The 19,138-nt window shown below is 37.4% G+C and overlaps 1 protein-coding gene across 1 annotated transcript in view; it reads right to left on the bottom strand.

The window, feature by feature from the left end:
- F13A1 (coagulation factor XIII A chain) overlaps positions 1-19,138 on the bottom strand; it is a 235,169-nt gene that overhangs the window by 143,647 nt on the left and 72,384 nt on the right. The window lies entirely within an intron of this gene.

Raw genomic sequence — 19,138 nt, 5'->3', positions numbered from 1 at the left:
TCCTAGTACGTAACTTGTAGCGATGGCGAACACTATCAGCACCAAAAGCCAGTCTGTGAATGATGCCTGATGCAAAATGCTGACAAACTGGACTTTTAAGTTTCATGCAAGATAATTAAATTTATATGTCTCATTAAACATTTTTTTGTTCTGGTGCATCGGAAGTTTCAGAATCAGAATTCTATGATGCTGATACAAACCTCTAACAGAGATTAAAAAAAAAATTCCAATCTATTAATGTTAATAGAAAACTAGCCAAATTGAAAATTATTTTGAAAACAAATCTGGGGTACACTTGAAAATAGTAATTGAGTCAACTCCAACTCATGGTGACCCAATGTGTATAGAGCAGAACTGCTCCATAGGGTTTTCAAGGCTGTGACTCCTTGGACATAGATCGCCAGGTCTTTCTCCTGAGGCTCCACTGGGTGGATTCAAACCGCCAACCTTTCAGTTAGTAGGCCAGTGCCACCCAGGAATCTTCATTGAAAGACAGTGTTTATCATGCCTGGTTTATGGGCCATCACTGGCAGAAGGAGGGAGGCTGCTGGCTGTCTTTTTTTAATGAACAATCCTTGTGCATGGCTTGGTAGGTGTGTGTCCAACCAGACTCCCTGGTTAGCTGCCTCTAGTGCAAGGACTTTTTTCCCTGGGGCTATAATCTCAGGAAGGCCCCCATGCTTCCTGTCCACCTACTTATCAGTTTGGTACTTGTTCCCAGGCCGGGTGTGGGAGAAGCAAAACTATCTTTAATAAGATAGGGCCATATAAGTGTGCATCACACTCAGATAAGCTTGAGTGTTTGGAAAAGAGTCAATCTTGGTTCTGATTGGGATAGGCATGGTTCGTTACCTTTCTCTGGCCTAGGTCCTATCTGTCATCCCTATTACCTCATTAGGGATTTTCCTCCTTATTCCCTGAAAAGGCTTTGATCACTCTCCCTAGAGTGATGGTTCTCACAGCCTTGGCTGCACATTAGAATTGGCTGGGGTCGGATCCAGATATCAGGGCCTTTTTTTTAAGATCCCAGTGATATTTCTGTGCAACTGAAGTTAAGAAGAAATGCTGTAGCCCCTTGCTACTCAAAGTGTGGTTTAAAGATGAGCAGCAGCAGCATCACCTGAGAGCTTGTTAGAAATGTAGAATCTCAGGCTCCACTTCAGACCTTGAATCAGAATCTGCATGTTAACAAATCCTCAGGTGGTTTCTATATACATTCAAACTTGACACGCGCCGCTCATTCCAATCATCTGAGACCCCTATTCTGGGCTGTATGATCCTTTAGAATGAATCCTTTGCTGATTCCTTGGTCTTGTCTGGTCTCTAACATTTTCTCGTATCTTTCTTTTTCTGTTCTCTGCCTCTTGTCTACCATTTGCCTGTTTTCATGCAACTCTAGATATATATATGTGTATATATATATATGTATATATATGTATATACATATATATATATGTATATACATACATATATATATACACGAAGCATATATATAATATAGATAATATTACATATATACATCTATGTATGTATAATCTTGACATCCAATAAACAGCACAGATTTAAAGTATATTGTTTCACAATCAAGATATTAAATCTATCCATCACCCCTAAAGTTTTCTTGCACTTCTTTGTAATTCCTCCCTCCTGACTCCCCTTCCATCCCTAGGAATCTGCATTCTGTCGCTATAGGTTAGTTTGCATTTTCTAGAATTTTATATAAATAGAATCATAGAGTACTCAGGATAATTATGTTGAGATTCATCCGTGCTGTTGTATCAATACTTCATTCCTCCTAAAGTCAGTTTTATCCTTCCAGAAGAAGCCAGAGTTACATAAGTGTGTCTCAGCTTCTCTCAGCCCTTGCGAGTGTGAACATCGATACCTCTAAACTTCTGGCCTTGCCTTGCTGGTTTCTGGAGGCAGATGCTAGGGTTTTAACCACAATCTCTATATAGGAGGATGACCCCCAAAACAAAACTTCAACTTCATTTTCAGGGAGAACCAAGCAGTGATAACACATAAAGAAATGACAACTGAATTTGAGGTCAATATTTCTGAGTAAAAGAATGAAAGAATACTTTTATTTTAAAAGAATACTAAGTGAAAGTATATGTGAAAGGGCATTGAACATCTGCATGCACAGCTCTTCACTGAATGTTATCTAAGCATATTGAAAATGAAAGGATATTTTTGTTTTTATTCTTTTATAATTGTGGTTTAACTAATGTGACTTTATTGTAATAATAAATAGCTTTATCACATGGCCTTCAAATGTCTATTTTGAGGATAGAAATATCCTCCAAGGCCACTGAGGTCTAGAAGTGTCATTTAGGAATATTTTTTAAACACAATATTTTTCTTATAGTATGAGATGTTTATGTGCTTGTCCTGTAAGAGATTAGAGAGCATTATAAAGCTATAATAATTTAAAAAACTGGCATAAAAATAGATTAAGAGATTAAAATAGATAGCACAGAAATAGACATTACTGAGTGCATATATCCATCTATCTTAGAAACCAACTATGAGTATCATTAATCAAAGGGGACAATTGTAGTATTCACTAAATCCAGCTGAGAAAATTGACTACTTAGAAAAAGTAACTTTTCTGTACATCACAATAAACTGGAAATTAGATATAAATTGCAGCACTTTAAATCTTGTTGAATAAACACATTAAAGAATACTGGAAACTGCATGAATCAAGGTGAGAATTTAAATGTAGAATAAAAAATCATATAAAAACATGTACCGATTATGTAAAAAATACTCTAGAAAGCATTGAAATAATTTGATCAAGAAGGCTGATTGAAGCATTCTTCTACCTACATAGTTACTGTAGATTCCTTGAAATGACTGAATAAATATATTGTAAAATATCTTCAGCATTTGCAAAATAATCAAGAAATTCCTGCAATAAGAAAAGACAAAGATAGGAAAGTATGAGAGAAATGAAGCATGGAAGACAGATGCAGAAAGTGAAACATCCGCCTAAAAGGTGTTTCACAATAAGAAAACATACAGTAAAAAGAGAACACAATCAAAGATAGGAGAAAAAAAATTTCCAGAGCTCAGAAAGACTCATGGCATCAACCTGAAAAGGATCACAGTGTGCATGTTTGAGTAGTAAATGAAAAAATGACCCACACCTAGATGTAAAGTGTTTAAATGTCAAAAACTTCAAAGACAAAGCAAAAACCTTAAAGATGTCAAGTTAAAAAAAACTAAGAATTAAAATAGATTGAAAAAATATTTTCATAGATAAAACTGGTTATTTGGATATTATGTTTTTCACAAGTAGTATTGGATGCTAAAAGGAAAAGGAGTCATGCCTGGATCTCATCCCCAGGCAAAAAAGTTAAGGGATCAATGATTTTGAACCTAGAATTTTATACCCAGCAAAACTGTCATTCAAATAAAAGGCAACATAAAGGCATTTTTTTTTTTGTCATGAAAGGACAGCGAAATCTGATTACTTGCACATTTTCTCTAAAACAAGTTATTCAAGGATGTACAGAGTGTGATAATTACTTATAAATTAGTATTTATGCATGACGTAAAAAGGTTATTAACAATATGAAATTAAAATTCCAGGTGATTTCAACATAGGAAATGGCAGGGGTTGGGTGGAAAGAGGTGAATAAATGTTTGCAAAATCTTATTATGTTCTGAAAGATATCATATATATATATAGTTTTAGATATTGACATAAAAATACAAATTAATTCATGTGATTTAAAATTTAAAGTTTTCCATAAACATGTGAAAATATTCTCAAACTTGCTTTAAATAAAAGAGGAAAAAATTATAACTACAACTGAAACACTATTTCTCATTTTTTCGGTTGGCAAAACCTCGGAAATTTGACAGCATATTCTTTTGACAATGTTCTAGGTAAAAATACACCTCTATTATATGGCTTGTGGGAATGCAAAGTGGCGCACACCAATGAAGGGGAATTTGGCAATATCTAGGAAAATTGCATATGCATCTACATTTAAGCCCAGAAAAATCACTTGGAGGGATTTATTCCAAAGATATAAAACCAAAAACATAAAATTTTATGCACACAAGGCTATTTTCTACAGCGTTATTTGTAATAGCAAAAGACTTGGGATAACCTCAATGTTTGTCCTTACTTAGGCAACTGGTTGAGTGAAGTCTGGTAATTCGCACAGTGGAGTAAAATTCAGTTGTATAAAGGTGTGAGGAAGATAATTATATACTGTTATGTAGGGATATCCAGGATCTATCAGTAATGAAGAAACAAAAACCAAGGTACACAAAAACGTGTATAGTTTGGAGCCCTGGTGGCTTGGTGGTTAAGAGCCTTGGCCACTAACCAAAAGGTTGGCAGTTCGAATCCACCAGCCACTTATGGAAACCCTATGTGGGCAGTTCTACCCTGTCTTATAAGGGGAGATAGATAGACATTTATGCATATACATACACGTATTTGCTTATATTTTTAGAATGTAGAGTTAAGCCAAAAATTAATAAAATGATTTTCCAGGAGGAGGGAAAGAGGACTGAAAGTTAGACTTTTTCTCTGAATATATCTTCATGTCATAAATTTGACTTTCGAACCATGTAACTGTTTTATAAATAAGATTATAAAACAAAATGAAATGAAAACTAAAAATAAAGCAATTTCTACAAAAAAAAAGAGAGAAGACCAAAATGAAACAAATGAACCTGACTATGTACTGAGTTAGTGACTTAACCATAAAAAATAATTATTTCAAGTTGCTTTAAAACAGAGTAACTTCACTATACATCTCTAGTAGGATATACCATAAGGACAAGAAAAATGACAAAAAGTAAACAATTTTAGTAATCATACTGTCAGTAATAATATTGGTGTTACTATTCTGAAACTAATAAAATGTAAGTAATTATGTGAATGACTTTAAAACCAAGATTTTCATAAGAGAAAAATATATAAACATAAAATCAAAGCAATGAAATTTAAAACCCTGTAATCTTAAATTTAATTTGAAAATACTGGTATTAACTTATTATGTATTTTCTGTTTAAGAATTATATATCCTACCTCTGGTCACTGAAAAGGCTTAAAAAAATTAATCAATGTAGAGGCAGTGAGTGACCTAGAGCCCAGATAATCATCTCTAAAATACCTTTTCTCTTTCTCCATTAAAAGGAATCCAGGCTCCTTAAAAGAAATGACTTATTACAGATCATTTCATTCCACATGGATCAACAATCAACGCTGATGGAAGCATCAGTCAAGAAATCAAACAACATATTGCACTGGGCAAATCTGCTGCGAAAGATCTCTTTAAAGTGTTAAAAAGCAAAGATGTCATTTGAAGGCTAAGGTGTGCCTGACTCAAGCCATAGTGTTTTCAATTGCCTCATATGCAAGCAACCTCATATACATTGGGTTGAAATGTGCCTGCAAAATGGATTACACCTCAACATAAAGAAAGTAAAAATCCTCACAACTGGACCAATAAGCAACATCATGATAAACGGAGAAAAGATTGAAGTTGTCAAGGACTTCATTTTACTTGGATCCACAAGCAACACCCATGGAAGCAGCAGTCAAGAAATTAAAAGACACATTGCATTGGGCAAATCTGCTGCAAAAGACCTCTTTAAAGTGTTGAAAAGCAAAGATATCGAAGACTAAGGTGTGCCTGACCCAAGCTATGATATTTTCAATCACATAATATGCATGCTAAACCTGGACAATGAATAAGGAAGACCGAAGAATTGATGCCTTTGAATTGTGGTGTTGGCAAAGAATATTGAATATACCATGGACTGCCAAAAGAATGGACAAATCCTTCTTGGAAGAAGTACAACTAGAATGTTGCTTAGAAGGAAGGATGGCGAGACTACGTCTTACATACTTTGGACATGTTGTCAGGAGGGATCAGTCCCTGGAGAAGGACATCATACTTGGTAAAGTAGAGGGTTAGCAAAAAGGAGGAAGACCTTCAATGAGATAGACTGACACAGTGGCTGCAACAAAAGGCTCAAGCTTAACAACGATTGTGAGCATGGCGCAGGACTGGGCAGTGTTTTGTTCTGTGGTACATAGGGTTGCTATGAATCGGAACCAACTCGATGGCACCTAACAATGACAACTTATGCATGCAAAAGCTGGACAATGAATAAGGAAGACCAAAGAAGAATTGATGCCTTTGAATCGTGGTGTTGGCAAAGAATATTGAATAGACCATTGATTGCCAGAAGAATGAACAAGTCTGTCTTGGAAGAAGTACAGCCAGATGCTCCTTAGAAACGAGGATGGTGAAACTTTGTCTCAAGTACTTTGGACATGTTATCAGGAGGGACCAGTTCCTGGAAAAGGACATCATGCTTGGTAACGTATAGGTTTAGTGAAAAAGAGGAAGACCCTCAACAAGATGGACTGACACAGTGGCTGCAACAATGGGCTCAAACATAGCAATGATTGGGAGGATGGCGTAGGACTGGGCAGTGTTTCATTTCATTGTACATAGGGTTGCTTTGAGTCGTAACTGACTAGATGGCATCTAACAACAACAACAAATGAAATAATAGATCTAGGCTAAAACTATTAGTTAAAGTGCTCTTGAGGAATTTCATAAATGGATAGTAAGACTGATAAAACCTGAACCCACTGATAAATCTAAACATCACCAAAAGAGGGACAAGCAGACATTATGTATCTCCTGATGGGATGAGCACCCTGAGAAATACACAGCGTGATTTGTAAAACATTCTCACCTACCCCCCTCCACCCCCAGTAACCGTTTAAAGCTGAATCTGATCAAGTCTCTAGATCTAACTTATTATTTAATATAATATACTAGAGTTAGAGGAATGTATTACATGACACAAAGAGACTGCAATCAGGAAAAATCAGAATACGGAAAGATACATGACAAATGACTCAGTTTCAGCAATAAGTTCATGGCATAAAAAAAAGATGAGTAAAATAGATTTAAGAGACATATCAACCAAATTTAATGCATAGTCCTTGACTGGAATGAACAAACTATGAACAGATATTTTTAGACATTTGGAGAAATTTGATTAAGGATTGGATATTAAATAATACTAAGGAACTCTAGTTGATTTTATTAGTTGTAATAATGGCACTGTGTGTGTGTATTTTTTTTCAAGAGATGCATACTAAAATATGTACAGGTAAAATAACATGATGATTAGCATTTTGCTTGAAAATTCAAAGCAAAAAAACAAGGAAAAAAGGATAATAAGGCAAATGTATCAAAATCTTGATAACTGTATGTAGATATTCATTGTGCTATTCTTTCTACTTCTCAGTTTATTTGAAATAATAAAAAATTTTAAAAAGGACATAAAAGAAAATGTGAATAAATGGAAAGATACAAAATGTTTCTAGTTGGTTGTAAAGATTCAATATTGTAAAGACATCAATTCTACCCAATAGAAAGCCAACCAAAATTCCACTCAGATTTTTTAGAGCTCTGCATGCTGATTTAGAACTTTATCTGAAAGACAATATAAAAAAATAGCCAAAAAGTTAAATGTTGAAAAAGAAGAAAAACTGGAGACCTTTCAAAAGATACTGTAAAGTTTGTGGTAAACAGAAATTTTGGCCTAAATTCATCCTTTTTCTGTACCCATGTCCTTTGCCATGTAACTAGCAATCCATCCCTCCTAAGATGGACGGTATCCTCCTCTTGACTTCGGGCTTGCTTTGGTTAATTTGGTTGAAATGTGGTTACACAGCTGAGCATGTGCTCTTGAATCTTTGTGATTACCATGAGAAAAACATGCCCACTGGTCAAAGGAGGATGGGAGACAGACACACGGAACACAGTGGCTCCCAGATGTGCAGTGAGAGAGAGAGCTTCTCCAGCTGCTTCAGGCTGAAGCAGAGCTGGGCAGGCAAACCCAGCCTAGGGTAGCTTGACCCAGCCAGCCTACAGATCCATGTGAATTTGTGCCTATGGTTGGATGTCACTAATATTTTTTGGTTTTTTCTTATGAAGCATTACTATAATTATAGCTAACTGAAACAAAGCTGTATTTAAACCAGGTGGTATTGGCACAGTAATAGTAATAGGGATGGAACAGATGTAATTAGACTGTAGTGTATAATAAAGATGGCATTTAAAAATCAAGGGATAATGATAGATTTGATCTATAAATTATGTTTTAACAACTGCTTATCCAGGTGGGAAAACATTTCAGTAAGATCTCTTCTTCACACCATACACAAAATTTATAGGTAGATTTCAGAGGTGCAGGTGTGTCTCTTCCTGTTAAACCTTAACTCACCTAAAATGTACCACGTATGAATAGGTAATTCAGAGAAGAAATGCAACATTCAACAAATATATAATATATATAGTGCTCAGCCTCACTAGTGATTAGATACATACAAACTAAAATAACATGAAATACCATATTTTGCCTACCAGATTGTCAAGTATTAAAACAGTTGGTAATATCCAGTGCCATTGAAGTTATGAAGAAATAGATAATCTCAGATAGTGTGGCTATGTTATAAACTAGTGCAGGCTTTTAAAGGGTAATTTGGCAGTATCTATGCAAATTTTAAAAATGCGATTTGACCAAGCAATGCTATTTCTAGGTGTCTATTTTTTTATCATTGTTTAAAATATACCCAGCAAAACATACACCAATTCAACAATTTCTGCATGTACAATTCAGTGACATTGATCACATTCTTCAAGTTGTGTAACCAGTCTCATCCTCCTTTTGCAAATTGTTCCTCCCCCTTTAACATAAACTCACTGCCCCATAAGCTTGCTTCCTATTTGACCTTTTGAATTGCAGTTGTCAGTTTGATCCCAAATAGATAGTTCTTCCAAACAGCATGATACTGAAGGCACCACTCATCTGTCAGTTTGTCATACTGTGATGGCCTTTGTGTTACTGTAATACTGTAAGCTATGCTATCAGTTTTTCAAATTCTAGCAGGGTCACCCACAGTGGACAGGTTTCAGCTGAGCTTCCAGACTAAGACAGACTAGGAAGAAAGGCCTCGTAATCTACTTCCAAAAATTACCCAATGAAAACCCTATGTATCACAGAATATTGTCTGAGACTGCAGCTCATTTACTTTGGATTAGTCATCAGGAGGGGCCTATCACTGATGAAGGACATCATGTTTGGTAAAGTAGAGGGCCAGTGAAGACAAGGAAAGCCCTCAGTGGAGATGGATTGATATCATGGCTGCAAAAAAAGTCTCAAACACAGCAACATTATGAAGATGGTGATGGACTGGGCAACCTTTCATTTTGGTATACATAAGTTCACCATGAGTCAGAGCTGACTCAATAATAACTAACAAAAACAAACAGTCTACAGAAATACTTACACTTGCAGAAAATGTATGTGCAATGTTTAATGTAGCATGGTTTGCTATAGTGAAAAATGGGAAATGATCTAAATATCTAATGAAATGAAAGACCACATATTAAGCAGCCATGAAAAAGAATAGGTATATATGGATATGGAAAGATCTCCAAGATATGTTGTGCAAAAAAGTAAGATACAGAGCATCATTATAGCATGATCCCATTTGTGGTTAAAAAAAAATAATCCAAACTCTCTATGTATATATGTGGACATGTTGTTGTTGTTAGTTGCCATCAAGTTGATTATGAATCACGGCAACCCCAGGTGTTAACAGTAGAACTGCTCCACAGGGTTTTCTTGGTTGTAATCTTAACAGAAGCAAATCACCAGGTCTTTTCTTGCACGGTACTGCTGGGTGGGTTCGAACCACTAACCTTTGAATTAGCGGTTGAGCACAAATCCTTTGAGCTACCTAGGGATCTCATATATGGATAACAATATGTAAAATTACAGCAAAGTATCTGGAAGGACAGACTGCTAAAGGTGGTTTTCTTTGAGGAAAGGAGAAGGATTGGAGGGTTGGTGAAAGGGAATTTTCACATTTTACCATGTATATATGTGTGTCTATTTGACAAAGACAATGTATTCAGTTAATTGTCAATTAAAAATTAAAATCATTTAAAAATATATTAAATAGATGGAAATACACCAAAACGTCAACAGCTGGTGTCTCTGATTTGTAGAACTCTGAGCTCTTTTTGTGCTTTCGTTGTTTTTGTTTTCTAAAAGACTTCCATCATCAGAAGAAAAAAAAGTTATCTTTAAAAAGGTGTTTGCATTTATGTGAAACTACATATTTACTCAGAGGTTTGTAAGTTCTACTTTGATGTATTAATTTTTCTTCAATAGCTATATGGTTGTACTCTTCCTTTATTATCAGTGTCCTGAAATATCATCATATCATCATAACTTCTCATCTTTCTTTAAGGCTCTGTGTACCCTTATTCTTCCCGGCACAGGCTGCATTAGGCTTGCCCCCTTAATACTCTATGGATGCTGGGGTAACATTTATTCCACTATATGCAGATTTTTTTAAAAATAATTATTTATTTAACAAACACATATATAGAATTTACTATGTGCCAGGAATTTGTTTACGCTGCTGTTAAAAAAAAAAATCACTCATTTAAATCTCATAACATCCTTGTCAGGAAAAGATTATATAATTCCCATTTAATAGATGAGGAAACTCAGGTAGCCAGTACAGTAACTTTCCCAAGGTCACACTGATAGTAAGAACTGAAGCCAGGATTTGAATACTAAGCTGTCTCCCAAGTGGATTTGACTCTTGAGTCCCAGGGTCACTGGCCCTCCAGAACCCAGAACAGTGTCTTGGACATAGCAGAAAATCAATAAATATCTACTGGAAGAAAGAGAGATGTGGACGGATGTCTGGAGCCTAGAGAGTGAGAGAGAAGTCCAAGAAAATGAAAGATTTACTTGTGGGCTTTGGGTTATTGCTGATAGGAAGTTATAAATTTTTGTAGCAACCTATGCGTAGGGTGGAGATCTGTAGCTCAAGAATAGGCTACCGTTTTCCTTCCAGCAGCTGAGTTAAATCTTGCCTCCAAATGGGTGGGCATATTAAGCATGAATTCACAGCCAGGCAGGGAAAGTCAAATGAGGAAGCCTCAATTTTAATTTTAAATTTATTTATGATTTTAAAAGAAGATTAAAGGTGGAAAGCGGTACTTTCTTCCTCTTGTTTTTACTTAGATCTGTCACTTTAAAATATAGTTGTCCAAAGTTAGGTTACAAGTTTTTTTTTTTTTTTAATATCACTATGAAAACTCCAAAACACTCTCTAGATTAGACAGACTAACCAAAATAGGAAAACTTAATCATTTGCTTCTGGAAATTTTTGTTGTTGGCTTTTTTGTTTGTTTGTTCTTTAATTTTTGGTTAGTATGAGAGGAGTAGTAAGGATTTACTAGCCCCAGGGAGAAAACTGTTCTCCGCTTAGTAAAACAGAGAACTCTACTATAGGATAAACCGGCAAATAACTCGCTGTTCTAGAAACCTAACAATTTGAGTTGTTGATAGGGTTATGTGTGTGTGTGTGTATGCTTGCTAGTGTGTGAGTACGGAGTTTGGGAATTACACTTGCCAAACATATGAGGACTGATAATATAGACTAAGTGTAGGTAGCTCATAGGGAGCTCCTGGGTGGTGGAAATGGCTAATGTGCTCAGCTGCTGACCTAAAGTTTGGAGGTTTGAGTCCACCCAGAAGTGCTTTGAAGAAAGGCCTGATTCTGAAGAATCAGACACTGAAAACCTTGTGGAGCACAGTTCCACTCTGACACGCATGGGGTCGGCAGGAGTTGGAATTGACTTGAAGCCAACTCTTTTTTTCTACGTAGCTCCTAGTTTCAGTGGTAGCATAATAGACCTTTTGACAACTTTTTCATCTTAAGGGGCCTCTGGTGAGCAACCACAGCCACAATAAAATTCAAGAAGAGAAAAATTACGCTTGACATCATTGGGGAACAAAGCACAGTATCTCCATTCACTTCCACAGACTCTGCCACCAGAACAGACTTTCAAAATGCCTTGTAAGTAACCACCCTTACAGGGTGACTAACATTTTATGGGAAGCAAGTAGTAAAGAAAGATGATCTCATTAATTTTACTGTTTCTCAGGTGGGAATAGTGGGAGAGTTACAAAAAGAAAATCGTGGGCTGAGGAATTTTAGGACTTAAACAGGGCTGACTTCAGGCATACCGGGAAGTTATCACTTGCCTCCCTATACAAGGAAAGTAAGAATTTATAACAAACATGTAGAAATAAATGCGAGCCTATTGATTTTAGTATCTGCCTAACCTCTTTGGGAGAAGGTAGGCTATCCATCACTACATGGGCTGATATATTTATATATATATGTATATATTGCTTATTGACATACTATTTTAAAGATAAAGCAAATCCCCTTTCCGAAGTCATTAACCTCAAGCCTAGCAAAGCAAACTCAGGGATCAAAGAAAATTACAGTGCTGGGAATGCTGTCATTCAAGATATCTTTGTGAAGTGCTGAACAGTTTGAGTCAGGGTTCGGTTTTGTTTCTAATCCTTTAGAAGAAATAATGGTTTGGCTCCTTCAAAAATTCAAGGTGTGTCACCCTTTTAGTGAAGGGAATGATTCTGAGTAAGGATAAGTTTTACTTGCCTCTCCTTTAAATAAAAGTCAAACATTACCAAATAAATTGATTAAATATGCAATCAAGATACACTGATAATAACTGGTGATTAGAATGCAAAAGTTGGCAACAAAGAAGAAGGAATCAGTAGTTGGAAAATATCGCCTAGGTGATAGAAACAATACCAGAGATCACATGATAAAATTTTGCAAGACTGATTTATTCCTTGCAAATATCTTTTCTCAACAACACAAATGGCAACTATACACATAGGCCTCACTGGATAGAAAACACAGGAATCGGATTGATTACATCTGTGGAAAGAGACGATGGAAAGGCTCAACATCATCAGTCAGAACAAGGCCAGTGGCCGACTGCGCAACTGACCATCAATTGTTCATATGAAAATATAAGTTGAAGCTGAAGAAATTTCAACAAGTCCATGGACGCCAAAATACAACCTTGAGTATATCCCATCTGAATTTGGAGTCCATCTCAAGAATAGATTTGACGCATTTAACACTAATGATCGAAGACCAGAGGAGTTGTGGTATGACATCAACAACATCATACATGAGGAAAGCAAAATGTCATTGAAAAGGTAGGAAATAAAGAAAAGATCAAAATATATGTCAGAAGAGACTCTGAAACTTGCTTTCTAACATACAGTAGCTAAAACAAATGGAAGAAATGATGAAGTAAAAGAGTTGAACAGAAGATTTCAAAGGGTAGCTTGAGAAGACAAAGTATTATAATGAAATATGCAAATAGCCTGGAGTTAGAAAACCAAAAGAGAAGAACACACTCGGTATTTCTCAAGCTAAAAGAACTGCAGAAAAAATTCAAGCCTTGACTTGCAATTTTTAACGATGCTATGGGCAAAATATTGAATGACGCAGGAAGCATCAAAAAAAGATGGAAGGAATATACAGAGTCACTGTACCAAAAAGAATTGGTTGAAATTCAACCATTTCAGGAGGTAGCATATGATCAAGACCGGATGGTACTGAAGGAAGAAGTCCAAGCTACGTTGAAAGTATTATTGAAAACCAAGCCTCCAGGAATTGACGGAATACCAACAAGATGTTTCAACAAATGGATGCAGCGCTGGAGGTGCTCACACATCTATGCCAAGACATTTGGAAGACAGCTAGCTAAGCTACCAGGCCAGCGACTAGAAGAGAACCAGATTTGTGCCTATTCCAAAGCACAATGATTCAACAGAATGCAGAAATTATCAAACATTATTATTAATATCACACACAAGTAAATTTTGCTGAAGATAATTCAAAAGGTTGCAGCAGTACATTGACAGAGAACTGCCAGAAATTCAAGACAGATTCAGAAGAGGACATGGAACAGGGATATCACTGCTGATGTCAGATGGATCTTGGCTGAAAGCAGAGAATACCAGAAAGATGTTTACCTGTGTTTTATTGCTTATGCAAAGGCATTTGACTGTATGGATCACAACAAATTATGGATAACATTGCAAAGAGTGGGAATTCCAGAGCACTTAATTGTGCTCATGCAGAATCTGTACATAGACCAAGAGGCAGTTGTTCGAACAGAACAAAGGGATACTGGATTGTTTAAAGTCAGGAAAGGTGTGTGTCAGGGTTGTATCCTTTCACCATACTTATTCAATCTGTATGCTGAGCAAATAATTTGAGAAGGTGGACTGTATGAAGAATGAAGAAGAATGTGACACCTGGATTAGTGGAAGACTCATTAACAACTTACAAAATGCAGATGACAAAAAAACCTTGCTTGCCGAAAGCAAAGAGGACTTGAAGCACTTACAGATGAAGATCAAAACTACAGCCTTCAGTATGGATTAAGCTACAACATAAAGAAAACAAAAATCCTCACAACTGGACCAATAAGCAACATCATTATAAACGGAGAAAATATTAAAGTTGTTGCATACTTATTTTACTTGGATCCACAATTAATGCCCATGGAAGAAGCAGTGAAGAAATCAAATGACATAGTGCATTGGGCCGACCTGCTGCAAAAGACCTCTTTAAAGTGTTCAAAAGCAAAGATGTCACCTTGAGGACTAAGGTGTTTCTGACCCAAGCCATGGTGTTTTCAATTGCCTCATATGCATGTGAAAGCTGGACAATAAATAAGGATGACCAAAGAAGAATTGACGCCTTTGAATTATGGTGTTGGTGAAGAATACTGAATATACCAGGGCTGCCAGAAGAATGACAAAGTCTATCTTGGAAGGAAGTACAGCCAGAGTGCTCCTTGGAAGCGAGGCTGGGGAGACTTTGTCTCATGTATTTTGGATATGTTATCAGGAGGGACCAGTCCCAGGAGAAGGACATCATGCTTGGTAAGGTAGAGTGTCGGTGAAAAAGAGGAAGACCCTTGATGAGATGGGTTGACACAGTGGCTGCAACAATGGGCTCAAACGTAGCAATGATTGTGAAGATAGTGCAGGACTGAGCAGTATTTCATTCTGTCATACATAGGGGTCGCTATGAGTCGGAACTGACTGTAGGACACCTAACAACAAAAAAAAAAAACAACAAAAGAAAGTGGAAATACTTCTGCTGGGCAAAGTATTCACTCTTTGAGGAGGTGCCTACATCTGCAGAACAAACGTGACTCCAGACTGGTATCATCATGCTATGTTTTTCCATCTTAAAGGAAATCAGAAGGGGGTGGGATCCACAGCAGGTGGTGAGTGCTGTGGGCATATTAGCTATCACTTCCTGTTTATGGAGGTTGTGCAATACTGCAGCATATTAAAGAATGGCATTTCCAGACTGTGCATTTTTTCTGAAAGGATTCAAAAGTCTTTGTTGTCCTAAAATGACTTAATAGAGCCACTCTGGAGGGCGTGCCTTGAAACCTGTGAACTTTGGAATGGAATGAGTCCATGAAACACAGACAAAAGGTTGTTCAAGAGTTGGGCCATTTACATTCCCTGCAAACATGTTGCATTGCATTACAGATCGTTCTGGCTTGAGAAGTTTATTTGATGTGTGCTAATTTGGCAGTTTTGCTGGTTAAGGGCTTTTTAGTGTACTTAAATATCTTCAAAAGATAGACTATTATTCATGAAGCAATTCTACAAAGAAAACGTCAGAGCTTCTTTGCTTAACATGTATCCTCTGAGGAAGTCTGTGCCCTTGCTGACTGCATTCAAAACAAAAAAGTTTTCACGTGAAAATTTCATTTGATCTTAGAGATCTCAACCTGGTTTTATTTATTTATTTATTTAATGGTGGGACTTCCTGAACTTGATTAGAACGTCATAGATACATCTTGGCTGGCCATCAAATTCTTGTTTCTCTTGCTGCACAAAGTATGATACCAGTGACTGTGGTTTTAAAAATAAAAAAGCTTACCCTGACTGAGTCAGGATACCCACTTTTTAGCCCCAGCTTGTTTCCAAATTTTCCGTATGACCTTGAGAAATTTATGGAACACCATAGAGCCTGTTTTCTCTCTTGAAATATGAGACTGATAATCCTCTCGCTGCCTCTCAGACTAGGGGTGATCTATCTATTCACTTAAATAAACATTCATTGAGCATCAACTCTGTGCCAGGCACTGTGCTAGGCTGAATGAGATAGGGCTTCTGTTCGCTGAAAATATACAATCCAGGTAGACACTGGCTAGGAGAATACTCTGAAGAGTATAAAAACTCCAGGTATAGACTTCTGGACAACGTGGTGCTATAGGCAGAAGCACCACACTGTCCCTCCACAGCAAAGATCCGAAAAACTAAGCCAAACAGAGAAAATGGCAATCCTGAAACTCTAAGCATCGAATGAAGAGATAAAGAACTCAGCCAAGCATTGAACGGCATAAGAAACTGACAGAGAACAGAGAGCAAGGAGAGATACATGCAGAGGTCCCCTATTAGCTAATGCAGCACAGAACAGCCATCTTGGACTCCTATCAGAGATCAGCGAACGGGGGCACGAGACAGGAGCTTCACGGAGCTTCCAGCAGGAGACAGAACAACCAGTAACCAGTGATACACCACTGGGGCTTAATCACCCCCCACCCTTCTTCACCCCCACTTGGCCTGCTCTGCTTCCTGTGGCCAGTCTCTTGGCTGGGAAAGCACCACCTTCACTCCAGTGTCACTTGGATTCCACCCGCATGCACTGGCTGGCTCCCTAAGTGCCATTTCTTGGCTGCTGCTGTTGCTTTTTTCTGCTTTTGAGTCCTTCCTTACCTCTCACCATCTCCCCCTCCTTTCTCTCAAATGTCTGACTCCGTGAGCCATCTTTGCTTCTTCCCGAAAGGCTGTGAAACGCCGCTCAAATGTGAAACTGCTTCCTGGCCCATGCTGTCACACTGGTGGGAACTGGGGCATTTTTGTTTGTTTGTTTTAAATTGTTTTCTTTTTCTTTTCTCAAATTGGGAGCCAGTTCTAGCGGGACAGTACTGTGCAGCATGGGACCTACCCCCTCAGTTTGCACAGATGCGCAGAGGGATCCCTGAGAGCATTTCTTTTCTCTTGTTTTTATTTGGGGGGGCTTTTTTTTTTTGTTTTTCTTGATCTTTATTCTTTTATTTGTTTGTTTTGTTTTCTTTTCCGTCTTTTTCCCTTTTTGTCTTTCTTCATTACTCAGTTTCTTGACTCTCTATACTGTTCTTCTCTTCCTGTCCCCTGATAACTTGGCACTGAGTGATACCTCTACCACTTCTAGCCAGGCTGTACTTCACAGCCTGGAAGCAACATCCTCAGACCTCGCAGCCACAATGGAGGGATCCCTGGGAGATTTTCTTTTCTTCTTTCTTTCTAATTTTTATTTATTCATTTTTTCATCCTCTCCTTTTTGTTTTTCTCCATTTCATAGTCTCTCGTCTCTCCACTCCAATGACAAGCTCCCCCGCACTCTTTTTTGTTTGTGTGTTTTTGGCTCCTGTTCCTCTCTCCTCTCTCCCACACCCGTCTTAGCTCCACAAATCACAGTCTCCCCCCTCCATCCTGCCTACCTGCACCATGCATGAACATCACACCACCAAGCAGCCCAGGCACAGCTTACTGGAAGCTGCCATGCACTGATTACCGACCCTCTCTGGTGACTGTAGTAAGTGCCACAAACAACCCATCCCAGCAACTCCTCTTCAGTTAGACCTCCCCTGCTGTACCATATCTGAGTGACTGACCCTGCCAATTGGAGAAAGAGGTGAAAAGTATCGTGCCCAAAGACAAGCAAACAACAAACAACACACAGACCACCTGCTCAGACATAGCCAAATAACCAAAAAAGTAGGACAAAACAAACAAATCTACAATCAATAAAAGAGGAAAATACTGAATGCCCTGAAGACAGCAGACAATATTAAAACATTTACAAAAACAGGACAGGATGGTACCAGGAGGGGTCTGAAATAAAACACCAGATGGCATTCCTGTAGAAGAAAAGGCACTAGAACTACCTGATAGGGAATTCAAATCTCTAATATTCAGAGGTATACAAGAGTTGAAGTAAAAAGCAGACAAATCAAATCTCTAATATTCAGAGGTATACAAGAGTTGAAGCAAAAAGCAGACAAAAATGGGGAAAAATAGACAAATTCATGGAAAAGGCAGAGAAATTCATGGAAAATACAGACCAAAAAAATGGAAGAATTCAGGAAAATAATGCAGCAACAAAATACCAAAATAAATTCACAACTAAAAATCAAACAAAAACAACAAATAGAAATCCAAAAGATAACAAGATTTCAGAAATGGACAGTGTCATAGGAGGGCTCAGGAGCAGGTTTGAAATGGTGGAAGATAGGATCAGTGAAATTGAAGACAAACACTTGGATACAATTCTGTTTGAGGAAAAAACAAAAAAATATGAAGAAAAATGAAGAGACCCTGATGATTATGTGGCATACAATGAAAAGCAAAAATCTATAGGTGATTGGAGTTCCAGAACAGGGGGAGAAAACAGAACACACAGACAGGATCATTGAAAAACTGCTGACAGAAAACTTCCTCAATATCATGAAAGATGAAAAGCTGGCCATCCAAAAAGCTCAACGAACCCCATATAGGATAGACTCCAACAGAAAATCACCAAGGCATATCATAATCACATTTGCCAAAACCAAAGACAAACAAAGAATCCTGAGAGCAGCTCAAGAAAAGCAAAAAGTCACATACAAAGGAGAAACAATAAGACTAAGTTAGGATTATTAGGCAGAAACCCTGCAGGGAAGAAGGCAATGGGATGACATGTACAAAAAATTGAAAGAAAAGAATTGCCAGCCAAGAATAATATATCCTGCAAAACTCTCATTCAAATATGATGGTGAAATTAGGTCATTTCCAGATAAACAGAAATTAAAGGACTACATAAAAACCAAACAAAGCTTACAAGAATTATTAAAGGGAGTCTTTCGATCTGAGAACAAACAACGTCAGCTCACAGGCTGAACCTAGGACACAGGATCGTACCAGCCAGATACTAATCTAGGAAATGAACTCCCAGGGACTATCAAAAACCAAAAGAAATACAACAGGGAATCAGAGCAATTAATCTGTAAATGACAACAGCATCAGAACAACAAAAGAAGGAATAAACGGTGTAGGTATAGAACCTTCTAATGGAGAGGAAGGCAAGGCGATACCAAGTAAT

This window comes from Trichechus manatus, unplaced genomic scaffold, assembly GCF_000243295.1.
Source record: "Trichechus manatus latirostris isolate Lorelei unplaced genomic scaffold, TriManLat1.0 scaffold00188, whole genome shotgun sequence".
In the NCBI taxonomy this organism is placed as follows: Eukaryota; Metazoa; Chordata; class Mammalia; order Sirenia; family Trichechidae; genus Trichechus; species Trichechus manatus.
Note: the sequence above shows the minus strand (reverse complement) of the source record. Positions and strands in the feature narration are given on the sequence as shown.